The 23,631-nt window shown below is 61.9% G+C and overlaps 1 protein-coding gene across 3 annotated transcripts in view; it reads right to left on the bottom strand.

Annotated features, from left to right (window-relative positions):
- Positions 1-23,631, bottom strand: part of PRDM16 (PR/SET domain 16) — a 307,695-nt gene that overhangs the window by 226,261 nt on the left and 57,803 nt on the right. The window lies entirely within an intron of this gene.

Below are 23,631 nucleotides of genomic sequence, written 5' to 3'. Positions count from 1 at the left end.
GCCGGGCGGGCAGGCCGCTCCCCGAGGCCCCCAGGGAGCACAGGTGCATGCAGGATGCACCGGGCATCTATTGCTGTGGATCCGACCGTGTCCCCCCAGTTCCCACACCAGACTCCTAAGCCCCCGCCTCGCAGAGCGTGACGTTGTGGGGCGACTGGGTCATCGCAGATGCAATTAGGCAAATTAAGCTGAGGTTTCGGGTGGCCCTTGTCCCACAGGCCTGGCGTCTTTATCAAAGGCAGGATTCGGACACGCGCGCGGGGAGGCGCCAGGTGAGGACGATGCAGGGCTGGCTGATGCGTCCGCCCGCCACGGGGCCTCAGGGTGACCAGCAACCCGGAGCCCAGGGGAGAGGCCTGGGCAGACCCTCCCCCTCCCAGGTCCACAGCAACCAGGCCTGGGATCCTGGATCTCGGACTCCCGGCCTCCGGATGAGGAGGGCTGCTCCCTGACGCCCCGGCCCGTCTGGGGCACGTGGGGAAATAAGCTGCTCGGGAATCTCACCGACAGACTCTGCCTCACGTGTTTAGCTGAGCCCCCACTGGGCACCGCGGTCAAGGGGCTTGCTCAGGCCAGGGGTGGACGCGAGGCTTGGACACGCAGGGGCTGTGCTGAGGAAGCTGCCGGCAGGGGCTGAGCAGAGCTGACGAAGCCGAAAACCACCGGTGGCCCGGCGCTCAGGGCTCCCGCGCGTGCCCCTGCCTCCTCCTAGAAGCTGTGTTTACAGAACCCGAGGCCCTGCTGTATTGACCCTTGACCCTTGACCTCCCACTGCCGGGGGGTCCAGAACTACAAACCCTGAAGGACTAGACACCCAGGCCAGTCCCTGACCAGCCTGGACCTCTCCCTGGCCCTGGCGTTAGCGGGCAGCGGGCTCAGACCCAAGCCGGCCGCGTCTACACCTTCCTCATTATTCGTCTCGTGTCTCCTGGGCAGGTGTGCGTCCTCCCGCGCAGCTGGCCTTCCAGTGTCCACTGTTGGCCCTAAATGACCCCCTTCCCAGGGGCAGGGTGATTTCTGTCCGAACAGACCGCTCACAAAACCAGGAATAAACGTAGAGACGGTGGCCCGGGCGGCGACTCGGCGGGTTCAGGTCGTCGCCGCGGTTTCATCTTCGAGAGGAGCCAGCACATCCTCAACGACAGGAAGCAGAAGAGACGGAGCGGGGGTGGAGGGGACGGGGGGTGGGGGGAGGTGGTGCATGGGACCGAGGTTTTGTTGGAGACGATGGGAAGGTTCTGGAACAGACGGCGGGGACGGCTCCGCCCGTGGAGTGGGCTGGACACGGCGCACTGCGCACCGATGGTGGTTAAAACGACACGGGTGTCGCTAGTGCATCACAACCGAACAGAACAAACAAGCCCGTGTGGGGGACGTGGCTCCCCAAGCCCCCCCCCCCCTTCGCCATCTCCCCGCCGGGCTCCTTGGGAGGAAACCCAGCAAGTCAGGGACTTGCTTCCCCCCACCCACCCCCCCGCCCCTTCCAGCCCCAGCGACACACACGCACGTGCACAGGGGGACCGCGTGCAGGACAGACCGGAGGCAAAGACAGGCGTGGCCAGGTCGGCTGCAGGCCCAGGGCGGCCCCTCCGCACCCCTTGAGGAGGCGGGACCCCATCCACGGCCGCGGGGTAGGTCTGCTGCCCGGGAGCTCCTTGACAAAGTGCCCTCTGAGCGAGGGGACCAAAGGCACAGCCCGGGAAGTGATTTTGAACCCAATAGTTCCCACGTCTTTTGTTCAGGGCGCCTGGCAGGCCCGCTCACGCCGCATCCAGGGACAACCACGGGGCCACCTCGGTGACCTGGTAACGGACCTGCCTCTGCTGGGGACCCGGGGCGGGGCGAAGGTTCCGAAGACGCCCGGAAAGACCCGCACGCAGACGTCTGCTCTCTCAAGAAAGCAGAGCCGCTGACGGCCGCCGCCGGCTGCGCCGGCGGGCTTGGGGACCATCTCTCTGCCCGGCCTCCCTGGCAGCCGGGCGGACCGGGGACACTTAACTGTGGCCCCGTTTGCTGGCAGGAAGCCCTGCGTGCTCCAGCGGGCGGCCAGCATGATAATGAGACAGTTTCTATGGAAATGAGCTTATAACTATTCATTTTCTCCCCATCCCCGACCCATCCACAAAGAGGTTTTCCAAAGGGACCCCCATTTTCCTACCCCCCACATGTCCTCACGCCATTGCCGAGCGGCTAATCAGCCGAGGCGAAAGCAGGGAGGAAACGCGGCCCTTTGACAAGATGTGGGAAACCCTGGGTCTGCGCTCTGCGCGCCTGTGACCGGCAAACAAAACGCCCTCGCCGGCCCCGCGGCCAAGTTTCCACTAAGCTTCCCCCCAGCCCTTCGGGCACTTGGTGTGTGTTTCTGGCTCGAGCTGAAGCCAGCCTTCGCCGTCTTTTGAGAAACTGAAAGCCACCCGATTCTGCTGGAACTTTCCCTGCCGGCCCCCCGCCCGCGTGCCTCCCTCACCTGTCGCGGGGCCCCACTAACCCCTGTGCTTCTTGGGACAGAAAAGGCCCCCGAGGGTTCGGGGGCCCCCAACCCTCACCCTAGCCCCGACCCCGACCCCAATCCCAACCCACCAAGTCCACTCCCTCGCCCCCTCTGGGTCGTCAGGGATGGGAACGCGGCTGCCCTATCACGGCGTTTTCTCTCCCGTTGAGGGCCTCAGAAATGGGAGGGAAACACCATCCCGGGGAGAGGAAAAGGGAAGCGGGAAAGCCACAGCCCCCCGGGGGCTGCCTCGTCCTGGCTGTGTGGCCTCGGGCAGGAGACTGACCTCTCTGAGCTCAGCTCACCCAAACCCTAACCCCGGGAGTAGAGGCGGGCGAATTCTATCGGCGATTCCTGCAGAGGGGCCTCTTTGGTCGTCAGTAACTATTGAGCGGTCATCTGCCGTCCCCCAGGGGTACACTGACCAGGATGGGCGTCCTGACCCAGCTCTGTCTGGTGCGTCCCCTGCCATTGGGCATCTGGAAGGTGGATGCTATTTGCTTGCTGGGCCCCAGGTGGCTCTCTGCCTCCTTCCTTCCAGCCTTCTTTACTCAGGGAGGGCGGGGGAATCCTCGAGGGCCCCTTCGCGTCCTCTGAGAGGCCTCGGGTGGCTGTGCACACAGTAGGCACTTCGCGGATGCATGATGGTCGGGGGTCTCGTCAGGGGAGGGAGGGTGTGTGATGTGGCGTCTCAGGCCGACCCATCAGCAGTTGATTTTGAGATGGGCTGAAGGCAGGAGCCCAGGACCCCGAGCACGCGCTGCCTCCCACCTGCCCAGGGGCCCCGAAGGCAGGGTCCGGAGCCTCACCTGGGGGCTGACCCCGGCGGGCCCCCAGCCCGGGTGCTGGGTGAGACCTTCAGCTGCAGGAGGGGGCTGCCAGCCTGGGGAGGGGGCGTCTCAGTGGATAAAGGACCCCAGTCAGCCCTGAGTTTCAGATAAACAACAGACAAGTCTTCAGTCTAAGTGTGTCCTGTTCTGAGGCGGTGGCGAGGGCTGCAGCCTGGGACCCAGTTCCTGCAGGCCAGAGGGCTAACTTCCTGCGATGTTTAAAGAAAAGCATCTAACAAACCCTTACGCTGACACCCCCGCCCCCCAGACACTGGGCGCCCGTCCCATCATGTGGCCAGGCTGTTGCTTCCCCAGACCGGAGTGGCAGGTGCCTTCTGAGCTTTTAAGGAAAATGTTGGTTTTTAACTTTTTATTTTTTTTATTTTTTTGTCTTTTTTGCCACTTCTAGGGCCGCTCCCGTGGCGCGTGGAGGTTCCCAGGCTAGGGGTCCAATTGGAGCTGTAGCCGCCAGCCTACACCACAGCCACAGCAACGCAGGATCCGAGCCACATCTGCAACCCAGACCACAGCTCATGGCAACGCCGGATCCCCAACCCACTGAGCAAGGCCAGGGATTGAACCCACAACCCCATGATTCCTGGTCGGATTCATCAACCACTGAGCCACGATGGGAACTCCCGGAAGACGTCGGTTTTTTAAAGTCCAACTGACTCAGCCCCAAATCTAAAGTATTAGATTGGATGAATCTTAGGTACAGGAGGAAAAAAAACACAAACCTGAAAAAAATTTTAAATGCCTCTCATTTAAATAATCATCGTACATTTTCAACAGAGACAGGTTTCAAGATCCAAATTGGGTCTGGTTCCCTCTTCTGGAAAAAGGGCCCCCTGAGGACAAGTTTTACTGTGTCTTGTGTGTTCAGGGCGCGTGATGGAGTCCGCGGGTAGAGAAGGTGGATCCATACATGGAGAGGAGGCGCCTTCTCCGTCTGGCTGCTGGTGGCTGTCACTGACACAGAACAGCCACGTTTAGATGCCAAAGATTTGGGGGAATTACCATCCCAGGTGATACGTTATGTCTATGAGGGAATTTACGTGTGTGTTTCTGTGTACTCATGCACACACACAGACACACACATACATTACGTAACTTAGGTACATTATAGAATTATGTGCATAAATCTAGTTATAAAAGACAAACGCACACACAGGGTTGAAAACGTATCCAAGTGCTATCTCCATGCCGTGGGATGTGCGACTTTCCTTTCCAACTATGTCTCAGTGTTCTCTGCAGTAAGTATTCATTATGTTCATAATGTGTAATTTCATGGTTTTATTTCTTTATTTTTTGCTTTTTAGGGCCGTACCCATGGCGTATGGAAGTTCCCAGGCCAAGGGTCAAATCAGAGCTACCACTGCCAGCCTACACCACAGGATCCGAGCAACGCAGGATCCAAAACGTGTCTGCGACCTACACCACCGCTCACGGCAATGCCGGATCCTTAACCCTTGAGCGAGGCCAGGGGTCGAACCCGCAACCTCACGGTTCCTAGTTGGATTTGTTTCTGCTGCACCACGACGGGACCACCTCATGTTTTAAAAACATGTTGCAACTGATGGTAACATCTGTATGGGAGAGTGCAGAAGCTGATGGGCCCCCAGAGGCCCTGGGAGTGTTCTGCAGGGCCACCATCCCGGAGGCTGCCCCCTGGGTGTCCCACGCCATCAAACTTGGGGACTTCTCGGGAGGAGTCTGGTGGGGCCATAGTATTCTGCCCATGGAATAGGCCCAAGATGCCCCCAAACCACGGGTTTTTCTGCAGCCCCCAGGCCGAGACTGCCCTGCACTCTCGTTCTCTACCTGTCATCCAGCCTCTCTCTTTTGCACAGGTGCACCTGGTCCCTTCAAGCGGCCGAGTCTGGGGTCAGTGGGAAGCAGACCCCCTCCCCACATCAGTCTATTTCAAGTGGCGTCGCAGCAGGGCCTGGAGCCTGGGGGTAGGGCTGCCGGATAAAACACTGTAAATACAGTATACAAAATGCAATAAATATCTTACAATGCAGGCAGGGCTCGGGCGTGCGTCCACTGAAAGATTGTGTGCTGTTTGTCTGGAATTCAAATGTGACTGGGGATCCCAGTTCTCCATCTGCCAACTGTAGCCACCCCCCCGCCCGGGGGTGGGGGTCCAGTGTTTGCGGGGGCTCAGCCATTGCTGACTGGGAAGCTGTCCTGAGCGGAACCTCAGCCTGGGAGATTGGGTGACCATGGCCAGCTCTGGGGATGGGGGCAGTTGCCTCTCAGAGCCCTGGGCTGCCTACCCCCAGCCCCCGTCACTGCTGGAGACGCAGGGACGTGCAGACCCCACGGCATCAGACCCCCAAGTCTCACTGGTCCTGCTCCGGACACTCGGAACCAGCTGGAGACTGACCCAGAGCTGACTCCTACCCCTGGGGTCCCTGAGGCCACGTGTATGGGACAGACGCCCACACAGACATGGCTCTGACCTGAGACTCCTCTGCCCCCCAACGCTTGCTGTCCCCTGGGGCTGGGAGGAGCTGAAGTGATGGGTCCCACGATGGCGGAAGCACTGGGGCTCTGCACGGGTCCCACCCTGCCTGGTGGGAGAAAAACCTCCCCAGACGCATCCTTTCCTGCAGCCCCGTTCCCATCAGTCAAAACCCACCCAAGGGCAGAGCTCAGGCCCTGGCCGGGAGGAGAGAGACAGCAGCAGGCAAGCCCCTCCAAGACAGAAGCACATTCTGTGCCTCTTTGTGGGGAGGGATTTGAGTTTGGGCCAATTCTTCTTTTAAGAGTGGTCACTGCCCTAGGCAGACCCAGCCACCAAAATAGAAGCAACGTTTCCTTTGCTGTGTCTCCCTCTCTGCAAAGACAGACTTCGGGGGATTTGCTGCAGAAATCATCTCCCCCACTTCTCCTCCCAGTCACCCCGAAGCAAACTGATCACAGTTAACATTCAAATCGGCCCCTGCCGGACGGGGGCGGCACAGCCGTCGCCCTGGAGCCCTGGTTCCATGGCGGCCCAGGTCGATCATGGGTTCCCTGAATAAATGGTGGGGGGGAGCCCAGGAGATCTATTAGCCCCTCGGGGTATTTGTCATCCCTCTGTCTTCCTGCTCCAGGAATATTGGTGATGAATTTGCAAATGGTCCTGGATTATGACAGAGCGTTTTCTCTGTCATTATTCATCCCGCCTCTGCGCCCCTCCATCAGAGGCCACAGTGACAAACGCATGAATAAAAGGCAGAGACAATATTTTAGCAATGTGTTGTAAATCTCCTTCTACGCATTATTAATTTAAGGGAGTCCATTACGCCAACCGCCTCTGAAGAGGAAGACAGGGATAAGGCGGCAGCGCTCCTCACCACGAGGCTCAGAGGACGGAAAGAACGCCCCCCCCAACCCCGTTTGGTCCCGGGCAGCCCAGGCCCGGCTGGTCTCTCACCGAATCCCCGGGTCGCCGAGGTTTTAGTAAAATAAAGGACAACCGTTTGCTCCCCCCCTACCACCCCCAAAGCCAGCACAGCTCCTCAAAGTGGGAGACCATGCGGCTTGCAGTGACCTCATTCTTCAGGCCCTAGGAAGGGGCCCGCGGGGGGACCGGTGGGTCCAGGAGGGGCTGCGCCTTTCTGGCAGGAGCGGGGAGGGACACGCGTGGAGGTGCTTGCGGTCACAACGACGGCGGAGCCAGGACGGCATCACTGAGAAACCTGGGCGCCATCCGAGAGCCCAAAGCTGGAGGGCCCCAGAGGAGATGCTAATCAGGGCGGCAGGCGGAGCAGCCATGGCCAAGGCCTGCAGCCTGCGTGTCCGTCTCCTGTGCACTTTCCTTTAAAACCCTCCAAGAAAGGAGCCGCAGGCCCCCAGCCCACCACCTGCCCCGGCTGGGCTGGCCGCTGAGCTAGAGCCCAGAAGCCCAGCCGCAGGCTCTCCTGGGGCCCCTCCTGGGAAATTTGCGGGGTCGGCGGCAGCCCAGCATGCCGGGCCCACCTGCCGCAGAGCCAGGCCGACTCGCGTGGGCCATGGGGGCCCTCGGGGTGGGGTCGGGGAGGAGCAGTGTTTCTATGAGGGATGGCAGAGTCGGAAGGACCGCCATCCGCCCACTCCAATGAGAGACTCATTTGGGGCATTTGAGGGGCTTTCTAAAGCCAGAATTTGGGTTCCTTTTCCTTTTGCCAGGACCAATTTTCCAGCAGTTTTCATAAGAGCCCCTCCCCAGCCCCGCCTGGCCATCATCACCCACACCAGTCCCCTCGGGTGTCAGCTGGGGGGCGCGTCTGTACCTGCTCTGTGTGACCCCTCGGCCTCGGCAGGCACTGAGATGGCCCCACGTAGGTGAAAGGGGGACCCCGCAGTGGGTAGGTGCTAGAGGACTTGAGAACGAGGAAGGCTCAGCTGGGACCCAGAGGGACGAATTGGGGCAGGGGGCCAAAGCCCCTGTCAGCCGCCGGAGGCTGGAGCCAGGGGGTCACGGGGTTGGGGGGTTGCCCATCCTGGAGCTGTGGCCTCTCTCCCTGAGGGTCAAAATGCTTCTGCAGAAAGCACAGAAGGCTCTGTCCCCTCCCATGAATGCCAGCCCTCTAGGGACAACAGCATCCCCCAGAAAGTCCGTCCCCTGAGGGAGGGGGCGCCAGCCTGCAGTGACGGCCCCCATCGGCCCGTTGAGGGACACCGCAGTGGATGGCCGGGCAAGTCCTAGGGACTCAGCACAGGCGAAGCCCTGGCGGGTCCCGGGCCGAGCACAGGGGCTCGAGGGACCCGTCGTGGGACGCGGGGCCCTGACATCAGAGACACACAAAGGGCCCCCAGGTCCAGAGACGGGATCGGAACGGGCGCGGAATCGCGTGGCGGATTTTATATGTTGTTCATCAGCCTAATTGCTTCGGAAGCTGTGACTTTCTTCGCCGCGGAGCTGGGGAAGGAAGACTCCCCGGCAGCATGTGAAGCCCGAAGCGTGGAGTGTGGATCTCCACGCAGACGCGCACGTATTAATTTGAATTTTGTGAGACAGGGGTTGCATATGTTATTAATATAATTGCCAGTTATAGAAACGGTAGACTTACAGTTTTCTCTCTAACCATGCATTCCACGCTTCTCAGCGGTGACAGTTTAATATTCAGCTGGTGTTTACTTAGCATATGACTGTTAATCAGCGTAAATTAAATGTGTACTTGAAACCCCCACTTAAAGCCCTGCTAATTATTTTTCGATCCAAACAGGACTGCCTCTTCCGGAGGGTGAATCAGCCTCTCTGGGACCCAACAGCAGTGAGAGAAGCTGTTGCCAGCGCCGAGGACCGGCCTCCAAGCGACACGAGGGCCTTCTCTTGTGTGTGTCCTCCATAGCCAATGACGCGGTTCCCACGTGAGCCCCGCGCTGGTCCAGCCCGGTGACCACGTCGCGCGAGGGAGTGCAGCCTCCGGGCCAGGAGAGCCAGCCGTGGTGACAGCTGTGCGTTCTGTTCCCCTGAACACGGGCCACATGCCTGGCATAGTGCAGCCTGGACACGTGCACATCCGTGAACACACGTGGCCACATGCATGCACGTCCACCCACACGTGTGCACACACAGTCTGGCACCCGCCCTGCTTCTGGCTTCGCTCCCATCCCGGCTCCTCACTCCCTGTCCCCACGGGCCCCGGGCCACCCACAGCCTCCACCCTCGGCTCTGCCCCTCCTGCGAGCAGCAGGGTGTGCAGGCCAGGAGGGGAGGTGGGAAGAGAAGGTGGGCCTGCAGCCCTGACAGGCAAGGCCTGGGGAGGGGACGCTGCCCTCGCCCCCTCGGAAGAGAAGAGGCAGACTCGAGCCCTGCCCCGGGAGCAGCTCTGGACTGGCCTGGCCTGGCCATCAGCCTCAGGCCGCCTGGTCAGCCCCTCTGACCTGGCATTTCCGGGCCCCTCCTGACTACATACCCTTTAGAAACAGCCTCCACTGGGGCCTCTCCTGGCGGCAGCTCCCGGTACCTTGCTCAGCCCTGGGCTTGGCAGGGGACAGAGGGGACACAGGAGGAAAGGGGACACAGAGGACAGGCCTGAGCCTCTTCCTCCTGGGAGTGGCGGCCCTTTCTCAGGACTGTGGCCTTGGCACTCTTGCTGAGCCCTGTTGACCTGGGGGGTCTCTTTGCAGGGGGCCTGGTCCAAGGGGTTAGGGGGCAGGTGGGCCACAAACCGCACAGCCCTGGAGGCCCCTGGTCCTTGCTCTCCGAGGCCCCATGGGGAAACGTGGCTCCATCAATAAGTGTGCCCCAGGCCACAGAAGGCAGCACAGCAAGTGCCCGCTGGAGAAAGAGCAGTCGAGGCAGGACTCCCAGCTGCTCCTTGACCCTCTGAGCCTCTGTTTCTTTCCAAGAGATGGGGACAAATGGTGCCTGTCTAGAGGGTTAACAAGCTGGAGCAGGTTAAGGCCCTCAGCACTTCTCAGTGGGAAGATGGAAGGGTGAGCGCATGGGAAGAAGGATGGATGGATGGGGAGAAAGAGAGATGGGCGGATGGATGGGTGGATGGAGCCAAGAGTGAATGGACAGAAGAGAAGATGGAGCGAAGGATGTGTGGTAGAGGAATGGGTGATGGGTAAAAGGTGGGCAAACGGATGGACTGAAGGACAGAAAGACGGGAGGATGGATGGATGGGTGGATGGATAGATGGATGGATGGGTGGGTGGATGGTGGATGGATGGGTGGGTGGTTGGGTGAGTGGGTGATGGTGGGTGGATGGATGGTTAGGTGGGTAGGTGGGTGGATGGATGGGTGGGTGGATGGTGGTTGGATGGATGATGGGTGGGTGGGTGGTGGATGGATGGGTGGGTGGGTGGGTAGGTGGGTGGATGGTGGATGGATGGATGGCTAGGGAGACGAGTGAAAGTTTGGATGGGTAAGACAGAATCACTCCGAAAGGCCCCTGCTCTGGTCCCTGCTGCCCAGACTCTGGAGAGGTTTAGATCACGGCCATCTTCTCCAGACCCAACAGGGGGACAGGGTGCCCGGGGCCCTGAGCCCAGTGCCTGGTGGGGGAACTACATTACAGCCCCATCTGCTGTGTCAAGCAGCCCAAGGCTCTGGTGACGATGGCACCACAAGTAGGTGAAGGGTTGACTCCCACACAGTCACAGCTCCCGCCCGAGGGCAGCCTCTCCCACGGCCTCACATGCCCCGGGGGTTAGAGAGCAAGGTCCAGCTCCAGCTGAATCATCATGATTGTGAGCTGCCTTTCACCAGCCTTTTTCTCCCATGTGTGTGAGTTCAAGTCCGGGGGGTGGGGGCAGTGCCCAGAGCCCCTGGGGGCAGAGGGCAAGGGTGCCCAGGCTCCCTGAGGGCGTTTGCAGGGGCCAGAGGGTACAGGCCTCCTTCCCATATAGCCTGGGGCTGTGTGTCCAGACCAGACGAGGAGACAAGTTCAGGGAGCTTCCTTGGCTCCCCCAAAGCCCCTCCCTTAGATAATGCTCTCCCGGGGCTGCAGACATTGCCTGCGCGGTGAGGCGCTCAATTCTGCAGCTGTGGGAGGGCTGTCTGGGGTGTGTTGTCTTCTTTCAGGGGCTCCCATCCCTTGGGGGATGTAGGCCGGGGGAGCCTGGGTGCTGAGCGTCTAGAGGGGACATACCCCCCACCCCTGCCATGCAGGCCCCTCCCCCACATGCATCTCATCCACCTGCGGCCGAGCCCAGGAAGCAGGTGGGCTCCTGGCCCTGCAGAGCGCTAGGCCAACGCCAAGGACCAACGCCGGCCAATCCCCAGCATCGGTCTGCCCTGGCCCCGCGGGAACTAGAACTGCCTTCCGAGGGGACCGGGCGGAGCACATTTTGAAGAGCACAGGTCTCCAGAGCTGCAGGGTCAGCCTTGCTGCCCCAGGCAGGACTCTCCCTCCTCAGCAATTAAGTTGGACCAGTTGTTAATTTATATGAATTGGCAGTTTCTCCCTTCCTGGTGAAACAAAATCCCACAACGTCTTGGCATAAAGTGGAGTTCCATGCCAACAGCCTGGACCTCGAGGCTGTGGGCACAACCTTGGATAGCATGCAGCCCCACTGGCTGGGAGCATCCAGACTCCCCCCAGAGGGGCTGTGACGTTGGCCAGGCCGCGTTCTTGACCCTCCTACCCCACAGTGTCCCTGCACCCTGGGACTCACAGACACAGACCATTGGGGGCAAGTGACACCAGGACTTTGGAACCTCGGGAGACCCAATGGCCCAAAGGGGACCCAGTGTGGAAGGCTTAAGGGACGTCCCAAATGCCAGCAGAGTCCAATGAAAGTCCTTTCCTACTGGCCCCTAAGCCAATGCTTTATCCACAAGGGAGAGCCCATGGGGGAGCGTCATGACCCCCCCAGTGATTGAAAAACATCTAAATGCTTCTAGAGGCCTTGGACCAGCGGTGAGTAAGGCAGGTGGACTTGGAGACGCTGCGGGCGCTGGTGTCGCAGGAGATCAGGGCAGTGGGCAAGGATCCCCAGAGTCCCGTGAGCAGCGGGTGCTCAGCCAAGACCCCTCTGGGTGCCAGGGCAGGAGGGGATGCTGGGCAGGAAGGAGCTCAGCTGAGGGGGTTATTGGCCACCTGGCGTCCAGGTGGAGCCTGCTCTCAGGTGACCCCTCTCTGGATAGACTGATGCATGGGCAGGTCAAGGGGTGGACATTGCGGGCCTCGCGAGAACAGGCCCAGCCCCAGAAAACACCCCCACCCCGCGGGCCACTTGGCCTCCAGGTATGAGCACCTGCTGGAGTCACCCAGGTGATCAGACCCAGTGTGACCTTCTTTGCTGGTGGTGCAGCCCCAAACGTGTGTCGGTTCCAAACCCAGAGGAATCGGGTGGCGCTCGTTTCTCAGGGGGTCACTACGCTACGAAACCCAGAATCACTCAGACATGCCCCCCACTGGCCACAGAAGAGATGGCAAGATACGTGGGCCGGCTCCAGGTCGGGTTCACAGACCAAACCTAAGTGGAGCATTCAAAACCCCTCGGTGCTCCAAGGCCACTGGAAACAGGACTCAGGGAAGCCAGTTCCTGGTGTTTCTGGAGGAAGGACTCTAGGTGAGCCAGGCAGCCGGGGTGGGGGAGCCGGGCCGTGGGGCCTCGGGCAGGGCCGAGCCCTGGGAGCAGGGAGCCCCCAGACCCTCGGCCGCCCCTTTTCCACAGCTCCCCTGCTGCCCAGGGAGGACCCGCCTCAGGATTCTCCTGGAAAACTCCATCTCACACGTGACGTCTTTGACCCAGACAGAGGGACCTGTCCGCAGAAGCCTGGCCCTTTCAAGGACATTCAAGGTCATTGCACCCAGCGGCCCTAGAAGCTTCCTGCTCTGATGGGAAAGCGGGTTTCTGCCCTCAGAGCTGCCTCAGACGCTTCTAGAAGCCCCAGGGGCTGCTTTGGATGCTCACATATGAACTGAATGTTCCAGCTGCTCCGTGGTCATCACGGCGAACCCCCTCGTGGGTCCTGACTTTCCCACCGCCCACCACACACTGAACCCCCAAGAGCAATTTGTCAGGTGGGGAACCAGGGGAAGAATGTCCCCAGAGTTCAGGTCAGTAGATGGCACCGCTTCAAAACGGTCCCCAACAACCTGGCACTTACAGTGACCCCAGAGGTGCTTCTTAAGCTTTCAGGGAATGTTAAGCCTACGAGGCACTTTCATCTGGGGTTTAAATCCGAAGGAAGGGAGGCTCAGAGGGAGAAGAGGGAAGTCTGCCATGGAGGCCTGCGGGTGGGTGGGGCCAGGGCTGGCGGGGTCTTCCCTCAGTGGGCAAAAGTGTACACCCCTGTGCCCCTGTCCCCACAGCTGCTGAACGAACTTGGAAGCAGAACGCAAATGCAGCACGTGGGGCCCACAGAGCACATGATGGCGGACCCGCCCCAAGCCCGCCCTGCCTGGCCCGTCCTCCCCAGCGCTGGTAGGCCCAGGCACACTGCTGGTGTCCCAGAGACAGGGGCCTTCTACCACGTGCGGCCACCTTCCTGCCCAGCCACCAGGCAGGGGGGTGACTCAGGACAAGGGGGTGTCAGGAGGCTGCAGGCTCCTTGGTGGCAGCTGGCAAGGGCAGGGGTGCCCGTCCTGATGGCTGGCGCCCGGCAGAGCTGGGCAGGCCTGCACCTGCCCGCCTTCCCGAGCAGCCAGGCCTGGAGCTGCCCCTCCGCCCCCCACATGTCCCAACAAACGCGGGTCACTGAGCCCTTTGGAGAGGATGCTCTGAGCAGAAAGAGACTTCCAGAACTCTGGGCGGGCTGGGCCAGGACACACCACAGCCCACCTGAGCTTGCAGACCTGCATCCACAGGTGCCTCGGAGGCCCAGGAAAGAGCCAGCACACTAGAGGGCAGGGGGCAGCTCCTAGACCCAGATCCAGAATGCTACACTCAGAGCCCTTTGGAAAGGGGAGGGGAGGTCCAAAGAGGGGGGCCGCCTGCTGGGGCGGGGGCTGGCTTTACAGGGCTGCCTGGTGAGGGTCACCCCGAGAGGGAAACCCCATCGGGCCTCCATCTGGGACACTGCTCTGTTCTGGCACCTGGCCCACTCCCAGGGCCCTGAGGTCACCCTGTCACCCCTTCATGTCCCTGGGGCTCCCCCTCTGTGAAGCCGCGCTGCCCTCCGCCCCACAACTGCATGAACTGCAGGACGCGATGCTGGGCCTGTGTGAAGGCAGTTGGAGCTGGGAGGGCGAGGGATGAGGGCGGAGGGAGAACCCGCTCAAAGGCCGGAGGCCAGGGCTGCCCGTCTGGGTCTCTCCACTGGGGGCTCAGAAGGCGAGCAGAAGATCGGTTTCGCAGAGCGGGGTCGGGCCAGCCCAGCATCGGGGACCCTCGGGGCGGCAGGGGACTGTGCCCAGAGTCTGGCCAGGTAATCAGCGTCTGAACAGAGGAATCATACAAATGGAACAGGAAGCAGAACCACTGCATCCATGTAAACACCCACTGGCTCTGGCTGGAGGATCCTCGAACCTCAGGCCTCTGCTCCTGGCCCATGCCCGGGGCTCAAAGACAGAAACCAAGGCAGTGGCCCGCCTGGACCCCTCGCGTGCCGAGGAACTGCCCATAGCCTGGGGCCCAGCCTCCGATGGCCGGCAGCCCACCAGGCAGCAGTGTGGTCCTGTGAACCCAGACGCGCCTGGGCAGCCTCACCCAAGGTCGGACTTGGGTCTCACCCCTCACCAGGATACAGCAGGGTCCTAGCGACCGATGCCAGCACTTGCAGCCCAGTGCTCATAGGGACAGGGACAGGACAGCAAAGACCAGGAAGGGAGGGACGTCCAGGTGACCCTTGGCTCCTGGTACCCTCGTGTGGGCCGGCCCTCGCCTGGAGGCCCCAGGTCTCCCTGTGCATTTCCGAGTTGGCCCGAATCTCGCTGCTGGAGCAGCGACAGCAGCGATGTCACCCCAGGCACAGGCGCTTCCTTTCCTTCGCCGGTCCGGGACTCTCTGGTGTGGCCATGCGGCCTCCCGCCGCCCACACGCACGCGTGCACACGCCCACATGTCGACACACGCGCACCGTCCTCCCCAGCAGACCTCACACGGCGGTAAAGCGGAGCCGTCCTGCAGGAGGATGTTCTCGAATGACCCACGTGCCCGCGGAGGACTGGATCCAGGAACCGCGTGAACAGCAAGCTCGGCGGGCGCTCAGGTCCTTCACATAAAAGGGTGTGGATGTGCCCAGACCGCCTGAGTCGCCTCCCAGTTACGGGTGGCGCCTGAGACATGGACGTGCTTAGAGGGCGGCAGAGTCAAGCTTCGCTCTTTGGAACTTTCGGGGATTTTTTCTCAAAGCTTTGCAATCCCTGGTTGGTGGAATCGGCAGATGTAGCTCTTGAGGATCCCGGGGGCCTCTTTCAGAGAGCGGGGGGCAGCGGCCAAGGGGCCCCCTGACTCAGAACAAAATCGGTGCCTGCCCCAGGAGGTGAAGAGGGTGAGGGGTGGGGCAGGACAGTAAGGGCAGGACTCCCCTCGGTGTGTGTATTGGGGGGGTCTGAATGGCCCCCCACCAAACCCTGTCACTCAGAAGCCTGCATCCTTGTCCCGCCCCATCCTTGGGGGCCCAGGAGGCCCCCAGGAAGTGGTCAATCCTCCCCAACCCGGGGGGGCCAGGGGGGTGCTGGAGACCATGTGGATGGCAGCCCGACCCCTGGGGGACGGGGCGGCCCGCATGCTGGGCGACAGGGAACAGGGACTCAGACAAATTAGATCATTGACTGGCCCCGGTGAGACGGATTGCACTTTCTTAATGAGGTGACCGGGAGCCCTGCGTGGCTGAGACCCATGCCCTTGCAGCCGGTTCCCGGTCTGGTCAGCTCAAGGCTCCGGCCCTGCCTCCAGATCTACCTTCCGGAGGGGGCAGGTGCGACATAAGGGGGGGATGGGCTGGAGCGCAGGGTGAAGCCCCCTCCTGCCTCGGACCTGACCGCCAGGGACACTGCCAGCAACACCTGCGGGGGAGGGGGTGGCAGGCCTCAGGCTTTGCCCTGAGGGCCTTCGATGCCTTGACTCTGCCACCAAGAGGAAGGGCGCCCCGAACGTGGCCAGATTCACGTGACCCTGGGGAGAGGAGACCTGGGGAGAAGCTGCAGGACGGCAGGCTAGGGGGCGTGGGGTCCCGGGGGCCCCAGCTCCACAAGTGTCTGATGTGGAGACTGCCAGTCCTCCAGGGGGTCGCCTTCCTCGGGCCAAGACCCAGGTGAGAGCACTCAGCGACAAGAGGTTGCCCTGCCTTCCCCCTAAGCAGACACCTGACCTGGGAGACCCAGACACACCCGCGTGGGCCTGACCGTCCCGGCGCCTCCCGGAACTCACAAAATCTGGGTAAAGGAAAGTGCCCTTTGCTGGGAGCTGCCCGGGCATGTGGATAGGACCCTGCGGTGAAGGGCCTCGGCCTCCCCATCTGTAAGTGAGAGCACAGCAAAGCCACCTGGCAGGGGTGGCCAACAGGCCAGGGCCTCACGCCACCTCTGACCACCAGCCTTGGGGCCTCGGCTCCCCAGGCCGTCTGCCAGGCTCCCCCACAGGCCTCCCCAGAGCCCTTGGTCTGGCCTGGCCGCTGCCATCCAACAAGCAGAAATCCAACAAGGACCGCCGGTCAGCGCAGGCTGACCCCGTGATGGCACAGCACCCACCCATCTGGAAGGGACTCGGCCGCTGCACCTTCCTCTGAGGGCAGTGGCCGCCAGGCCTCTCCTGCAGGTCACAGGAAGGTGGACCCAGCAGCCAGGGCTCAGGCGACCTTCCCACAGTGACACAGCCTGGTGGGTCCACGGTCTGGGACCACAGTGGGCAGAGGCCTGCAGTGCAAGGAGGGGTCCTGGCGAGTTTGGGGGGGAGCCAAAGAGTGAGGGAGGAAGCCCTCGTCTTCAAACCTGTTGGGAGAGACCCGTCCCTACAACAGACTGGCTGATGTCTCCGTGAGGACCTGGGCCGACACCTGGGGACACAGCGCAGCAGCCGTCCCCCACCGCCACGCAGACTCACTGCTTCAGAGCCCTGGGTGGCCGCCCTTGCCCCGGACTTCGCTGTTCACACAAAGAAAGAATCAAAAATGGTTTCAAACACCATTGCCCTTTTCTTCCACGAGAAGAAGGGGGGTGGAGGGATGGGCTGACGCCAGCCAGCAGAGGAGGCAGCCACGCCACTGCCACCCCGTCCTGATGCCCTGGCCATCGGGCAGGGAAGCCCCATGCCCAGCCCTAGGCCCGCTCCTCCCCCAAGGACCCGACGGTGGGTGCAACCGGAGCCCACGGGCCACAGGGGCTGACCCTGACCTGTCCGGAAAGGGCCTCACCCCAGCCGGGGCCCCGCAAGGCCCGTGACACCGCTCTTTTTATTTTTATTTAAAATGACAGGCGGCTGAAAAGACAGAGTGCAGGCTTCCGCGTGCGTGCGCGTGTGATCTAATGAGAAACATAGCCGGAGCCTGCATCCGGGAAGGTGTTTAGGACTCCCCAACGTAGAAGCTGCTACCGATGGAGTGGGGGCCGCCAAGGAGGCCCGCAGCCGGCCGGCCGCAGCATGTGCTGCAGGGTGGCGCCCGCGCACGGCGGCTCGGGGTCTGGCGCCGCCACCCGCGCCCGATCGACCCTCACTGGAGGAGACAACCCAGGGCCCGCCCACCAAGGCCGTTTCCTCCGCATGCCATCCGTGGCTGCAGCTCGGCTGGCAGATAATTACGCGAACCTCCGGGCGCGGTTTTGAAAGTGAGATGCGGGACGTGGGAAGCCGTGGAGGGGCTGCGGCCAGGCCGGCCCCGAGCCCAGCGCCCCGGGCAGGGCTCCCACGCTCAGCTGGGCAGTGAGTCCTTCGCTTGCTCACACATGTTTTCACTCGCTTTTGCAAATGGGCTGCAGGTCTAAGACATTGCTGTTTGTTCTAGAAATCAGAAGGTCTGGCCTGGCTGTGAAGACGCCTGACCGCCACCCGCCCGAGTTCCACCCCACCCCACCCCCGCCACCCCTTTCCTGGAGGACGGGACCCACGAATGCGCCAGGGTGGGGTTGCCAAGGCTTTCGGTTTCCTCTGAGCTTGCCTTGCAATGTGCTCCCTGCCCCCGCTCCTGCTCCTGCAGGCTGAAGGTGTGCATGCCTGCCCCCCCCAGGTGATGAGTGCACAGTGTGACCCCCCGGATTTAAGGAACTGCATGTCCCTTGGGCCCAAGGGCCACCTCTCGGCTCCCCAGGGCCAGGAAAACACGGCCCCTTCCACCGTGCCACACGCTTCCTCACAGGCCGCCTGGGGCCAGGCGGGGTCTCTGCTCGGCTGATGCGTGACCCCCTTCCAAGGGCCATCGCCACCCCAGAGGGAAGAGGGTGGGAGTGGATCCCAGGTCTCGGGAAAGTTCAGATAAGTCCTGCCACCTCTGTCTTTCGGGCTCCTCTATTTCTCCCTGCCTCCCTCCAGCTCTCCAAAATCAGGACTAGCCAAGCACAGCAGAGGAAGGCTATTTATTTCCACAAAATTTATCATCCCCTTAAAGGGCCACAGTGGCCAGGGTGTTATTTACACCGTGTCGGATCCTCCCTCCACTTCCTGACTTGCATTCTCAGAGATGGGGGGCGGGGGGAGGGCTCGGGGAGAGGCCAGGCCGGCCCTGATAGCTCACTGATAACGTATTGTACAATTAGATCAATTTGACAATTTCCATTACGGCTGATAAAATATTTATCGAGCCTTGGAGACGATGTCTGGTCTCTATACCATTTGTTCTGCTAATGGGGGGGCTCTGACGAGCCGCAGACGGCACAGCAGAGCTGGGAGCTGGCTCCCCGTCCCTCCTCCCCGTCCCCCCTCCCATTAGGTTTGCAAATTGCTGGCACCAGTCGTAAATTACCGCCCAGCCCAGCGAGATTGATGCCGGGCTGACAGGGTAGGTAGGTGACTTGTGATGACATTGTTTCATGGAAGCATTAATCATGGCAGAAAGAGGAAATACCCTCAAATTGGCCCATAAGTCTAAATATTAAAGAATGAGAAGCAGGCAGCTGGAGGATGGTTTTAGCAAGAGCTGGAAATTGGGAAATGAAAAACATTTTCTATTATTTAACAAATCATCTTAATAATTCCAGTGTTTTTGCTTCGGTTCCGGGGAGCCCCTCCTGCAGGACCCGTCGCGCTGCGCGCTCGCCCCAACCCCGAGACGGCCGCCGAGGCCGCCTTTGTCGCCAGATTTCCAGGACAGGGGTGAAAATCAGAGCAGAAGCACAAGTGGTGCTGCTCGGCTTTGCCCCCTGAAGCCAGGAGGCTTTCTCTGCAGCGATGGAGTCGGACGAGCCTCGCTCAGGCCGCCCCATCATGCAGCCGCCCCTGAGCTCCCGAACCTGAGGCGGGGACCGGATGGGCTGCAGGGCTTCGGGATGCGGGAGAGGTGGCCGGTGTGGCCCCCACCCACTCCGGGCGTGTGTGAGCAGCAAGCATGCTTCACGGCCTCAGAGAGAGTCCACGCCAGCTCGATTTTTACAGCCCCGAGCTGGGCTGTGCTGGTGAAATATCGCTGCGAAAGATAAATGGCCCTTAATGAATTGCCCCTGAGTTAGAGAGCCGACGTGGTTTTAATGGCAAATGAAAAATAAACACACCAATAAGTGAGTGAAAACGGCAGTCCCGGCCGGTGCTCAGCAGAGACGGGCGGGGGTCGTGGAGGTTGGGGTCCACACCCAGCCCTCTCCCGCACCCCCCCAAGGCTGCCCAGCTCATCCCAACTTGGGGGCCCAGTGGGAGCCCCCAGTAGCCACGTTTCTGCTCGGAAGGCCGCAGTGCAGAGTAATTAAATTAAATTGATGCTGTCCCTGCTTTGAGGCCACCCTTGATTTAAGGCCAGAAAAGGAAGCAATTAAATTTAATAAAAACCAGGTTCCTAAACAAAGCTAGAAGGCCGGAGCGCCATCCGGAGACTCACCCGCCCGAGGGGGACACTTCGGGTGCTGCCTACGTGGGCTCTAAAATAAGAGAACCACCTCCGAGAGCCTCCTTCCTAACATGCGGCCCCAAACTCTGGTCTTGCTAATGACTTTGTCAAAAACAAGCAGCCCACGGTCTTTCTCGGAGGGAGACTCCCGGGCAGGCCTCCTGGAGGGGCCTGGAGCCCGTGTAATTAAGGGCGGACCCTGGGGCTCGAAGTCAGGCGCGGGCTCCTCGGTGGAGGGGACGGGGCGTGGGAGGCACGGGCATCCTGGCAGGCTTCCTGCTGGGCCCTGGGCAGCCGACCCACGTCCACCCGCTGCCCGACCACACTCAGCCCAGGAGCTCTGTCCTGTGATGGGGACAGCTCCCGTTAATACCAGGGGCGGCGGCAGCGGCGGTGGGGGCGGCGGGGGGCTGGGGTGGGGGGTGGTGGTCGCTTCAGAAAAGGTCCTCTGCTCACATCAACCAGGGAAATCATAGCCCAGCAGGGATGACGTGAACCACGGCAGAGCCGCTGACCTCCAGGACCGCCATCGCCACGGCGTAAACGGTGACCGCGAGCTGGCCCTCCCCTGGGTGCTCCCAACACCCAGTGCTGTGGGACTTGCCCCAGGAGGCGGTCAGGCAGGTCTGGGGCCCCAGCGGGACACCCCCCCACACCCCTGGCTAACTGCTCGTCCCCTCCATCGCCTGGCTGGGTGACGGTATTTGCACAGCAAGCCGTCTGCCATCAATCTGCTGCCTGCTTTGGGCAAAGGGGCAGGTGATTCATGATTTAAACATCAGTCCCACACCCCAGGGTCACTGAGGGCGTCCTGGCCCTGTTCTTCCAGGGTCCTCACGGAAATGGATGGGCTGCTGGGCGAGGGCGGGGGGCGGGGAGGGCTGCAGTGGGGCAGGGGGAGAGTCCCCGGTACTGAGGTCAGGGCCCAGGATGCCAGCCGTGGTGCCAAGCAGAGGAGGCAAGGGGTGGCTGTGTCCTCCCACCCCCGCGTGCCAGTCAGCCCCCCACAGACATGCAGAGAAACGCGAAGGCGCGGTCTTCGGATTCGCCGCCGGGGGACGCGCGTCTCTGGGCGCCGGCTCCGAAGCCGCCCGGGAACAGAAGCCCCATTATCTCATCCCAAAGGTCAAAGTTGAACGCCCACAGCACCGGGAAAACTGGCCGAGGGGGAGGTAAGAGGGCAACACAAGGGAGGGCCCCCGTCCCGCCTGCGCCTCACAAGAGGGCCAGGAAAAAGCAAGAGAGGAACATCCCAAAGCCACCAGCCAGCCCCAACCCGGGCTCGCTCAGCCCAAGGTGTCCCGAGGGAGCAACCAGCAGCCACATCCCCCCCACACCCAACATGGAGCTGGAAGTCTTGGCACCTGCTGGGCCAGGAGGAAAGCCTTCAGAACATTCCAGAACATTCCAGGCTGCGCCTTTCCCACCTCCCGAGGGGTGTTTTCTGAAAGGAAGGGCTGTGACAGGAGGTCAGGCCCCCTTGGCCGCTCTCCCACCGTATTTTGCCCCCGGCTTCCGTGCGTCTGAGCGCAGGCCCCACAGAGCAGCGGGGGATGCCGCAAAGGCCGGTGTGGGCTTGCTGGCGGGGAGGGACGTCACACCTTCAAGGAGACGCTGCGGGGGCGCTTGCGCCCTGCGGATGCGGGACAGCCGGTCCAGGGCACGGGTAGCGCTGGGAACGCAGCCCTGGTTCAGCGCGACACGGGATGGGGGAAGGGGTCCTGGCCAGCATTCCTGGGGGCCAGCCTCAGGCCAAACCTTCACCGGGCAGCCCGATGGCCCAGGACCTCAGGGCTGGCTCGGCAAATGGCTTTCACGGCCTGGCCCTCAGTCCCCTTAGCGACGAGGCAAGAGGACCTAAAGTCTCCCCCCACCCCGAGGAGCCACAGCAGGGCCTCTGGTTTCTGCTCAAAACCGGGAGGGACACGGCCTCAGCCTGTTTTCTCCCCACGCCCCGGATTATGGGTTTCCTGATGTAGAGGATGGGGGGGGCAGATTTACTGGGAAAGAGGTTTAAGAACCCAAACCCGCTGCCCTGGACACACTGAGGCCCGTCAGGCTCCAGCCTTCCCGCTGCCCACCTGGCCAGCAGCCCCTGCCCCCCAAGCGCCCTGAGAACGGCTCAGCCCAGAGACCAGCAGAGCTGCCCACACCAGAAAAGCTGGGGTGCTGCGCCCCAGGCTGGTGGCTTTGCTCGCAGCAGGAGAGCTGGAGGGGCTGCTGTGGAGCGGGGTTTGCGTCTGTGTTGGGGATGTTTCCATGGACCCACTTTGCAGGAAACCTGATTCCCAGAGAGTCTTCGTTTGTCACAGGAAATCTCCACCCTCCTCCAGCCACACAAAGCCACCTCCTCCAGGGAGCCCTCCTAGATGCCCCTCCTGGACTCAGCTGACTTGTAGCACCTCCCTGGCTTAGTGGGCCAGGTGCTCGAGGGAGGGGCTTCATTGCTAGAACATTCTGGGACCTTTGAGAGAAACAGCCTAAGGACACTGCCTGGGTGGTTGGGACAGCACCAGTAGTGTCCTCTGGGCGGCCACCACTGTCCCGAGAACTTATCTCACACATGATGAGGCTTTGCAGGAGGGAGGGCCAGCTTCGCATTCCTCACTCCCTTCACGACAGGCTCGCGTCTAAATCTGCACCGTGTGACCCACCCCACACACTGGCTCTCGGGCAGGGCGGCTGCGAGGTCAGAGAGAGGGGAGAGGGGCCCGGGGGCCCCGAGGGTGCGGCTGAGATACGGGCCTGCCGCCGGGCCCTGGGCGCCTGGGCTGGGAGCCGCGAGCAGCAGGTGCCGTCCCGGGTCTGAGCCACATGTCCCAGGCTGGGCTGGGCTCCCTGCGCCTGTGCTGCCCAGCAGCCTCTCTCTGACTCGGTTTCCTCGTCTGTAAAATGGGATAAACTCCTTCCCCTGGGCCTCCCAGCTGCATCTGCCTGCTGACCAGCCCTGGGGAAGGGCCCTCGAGTCAGGGCCGCCCCTGCAACAGCCCCAGCGCAGACCTCCCCAGATGACTGGGGCCAGGGGGAGGGCCGTGAACAAGCCCCAGCACCCCCCACGCCAGGGCTGCCCCACACCTAACACGCGACAGTCTGGGGTACAAGTGGCGGGCTGCCCAAGGTGGCCGCAGTGTGCTTGCCAGGAGTGCGTGGTGCCCGATAGGCCTGTTCTTCTGTCCACACCCAGTACCGGAGCCACTGCACAGAGAAACCAGTGTCTATGGCCTGGGGCCCCTCGAGGTCCTCAGAGCTGGCCCACCAGAGCTTGCGGACTCGCAGAGGTGGCGATCCCCATGCCCCAAACTTGGCACTGGCTTCTCCCCAGTATGCCACCCTGCGGAACAGTGATAATAAAGCCATGGGAGGTGGGGCTCCTGGACACGCCAGGCCTGGGTTCAAATGCCTGGCCCTCCACTTCCTGTCTGTAAGATGGGTGCCACCAGAGCTGAGGTCCCCGGCCTGCTGAGTGCATGAGACGGTGCGTGACCCCTAGGGAGCGGTGCTCAGCACCTCCACCTGTCCAGCCCTCGTCACTCCCCTGCCCCGCCCCGCCGGTGTCCTGTGGCTCCCGGACAATACAGGACAATACAAGCAAAACAACCTCATTGCACCTGGACGTCTCGTTTCAGCTGCTGGAAAATGAGAGGTGATGCCCGGACGCTCGTGCTCAAGGCTCACCCCCCAGGACCCCAAGAGGGCCCCTGCCCCTCCCCAGGTCCCGTCCTGCCTGGGCCCATGGAGGGCACTGAGGAGGGTCCCAGAAAGGGGGGGCAGGGGGAGAGCAGAGAAGGGCTGGGCGGCACGGGGCTCCAGGCTGGACTGAACAAGGCCCACCCTGTTTCCTGGGGTAACCCAACCCTGCAATTACGCGGAGCCCCGGCGGGGCGGGGGGTGCTGGGGCCACAATGCCAGTGCTCGGAAGGAGGCCAGGGACGAGACCCTTCAATTGTCACGCCACGCCGGGCGCAT

Source organism: Phacochoerus africanus, chromosome 8 (assembly GCF_016906955.1).
Source record: "Phacochoerus africanus isolate WHEZ1 chromosome 8, ROS_Pafr_v1, whole genome shotgun sequence".
NCBI classification, from domain to species: Eukaryota; Metazoa; Chordata; class Mammalia; order Artiodactyla; family Suidae; genus Phacochoerus; species Phacochoerus africanus.
The sequence above is the reverse complement of the archived record's forward strand: the minus strand, read 5'-3'. Positions and strand labels throughout refer to the sequence as shown.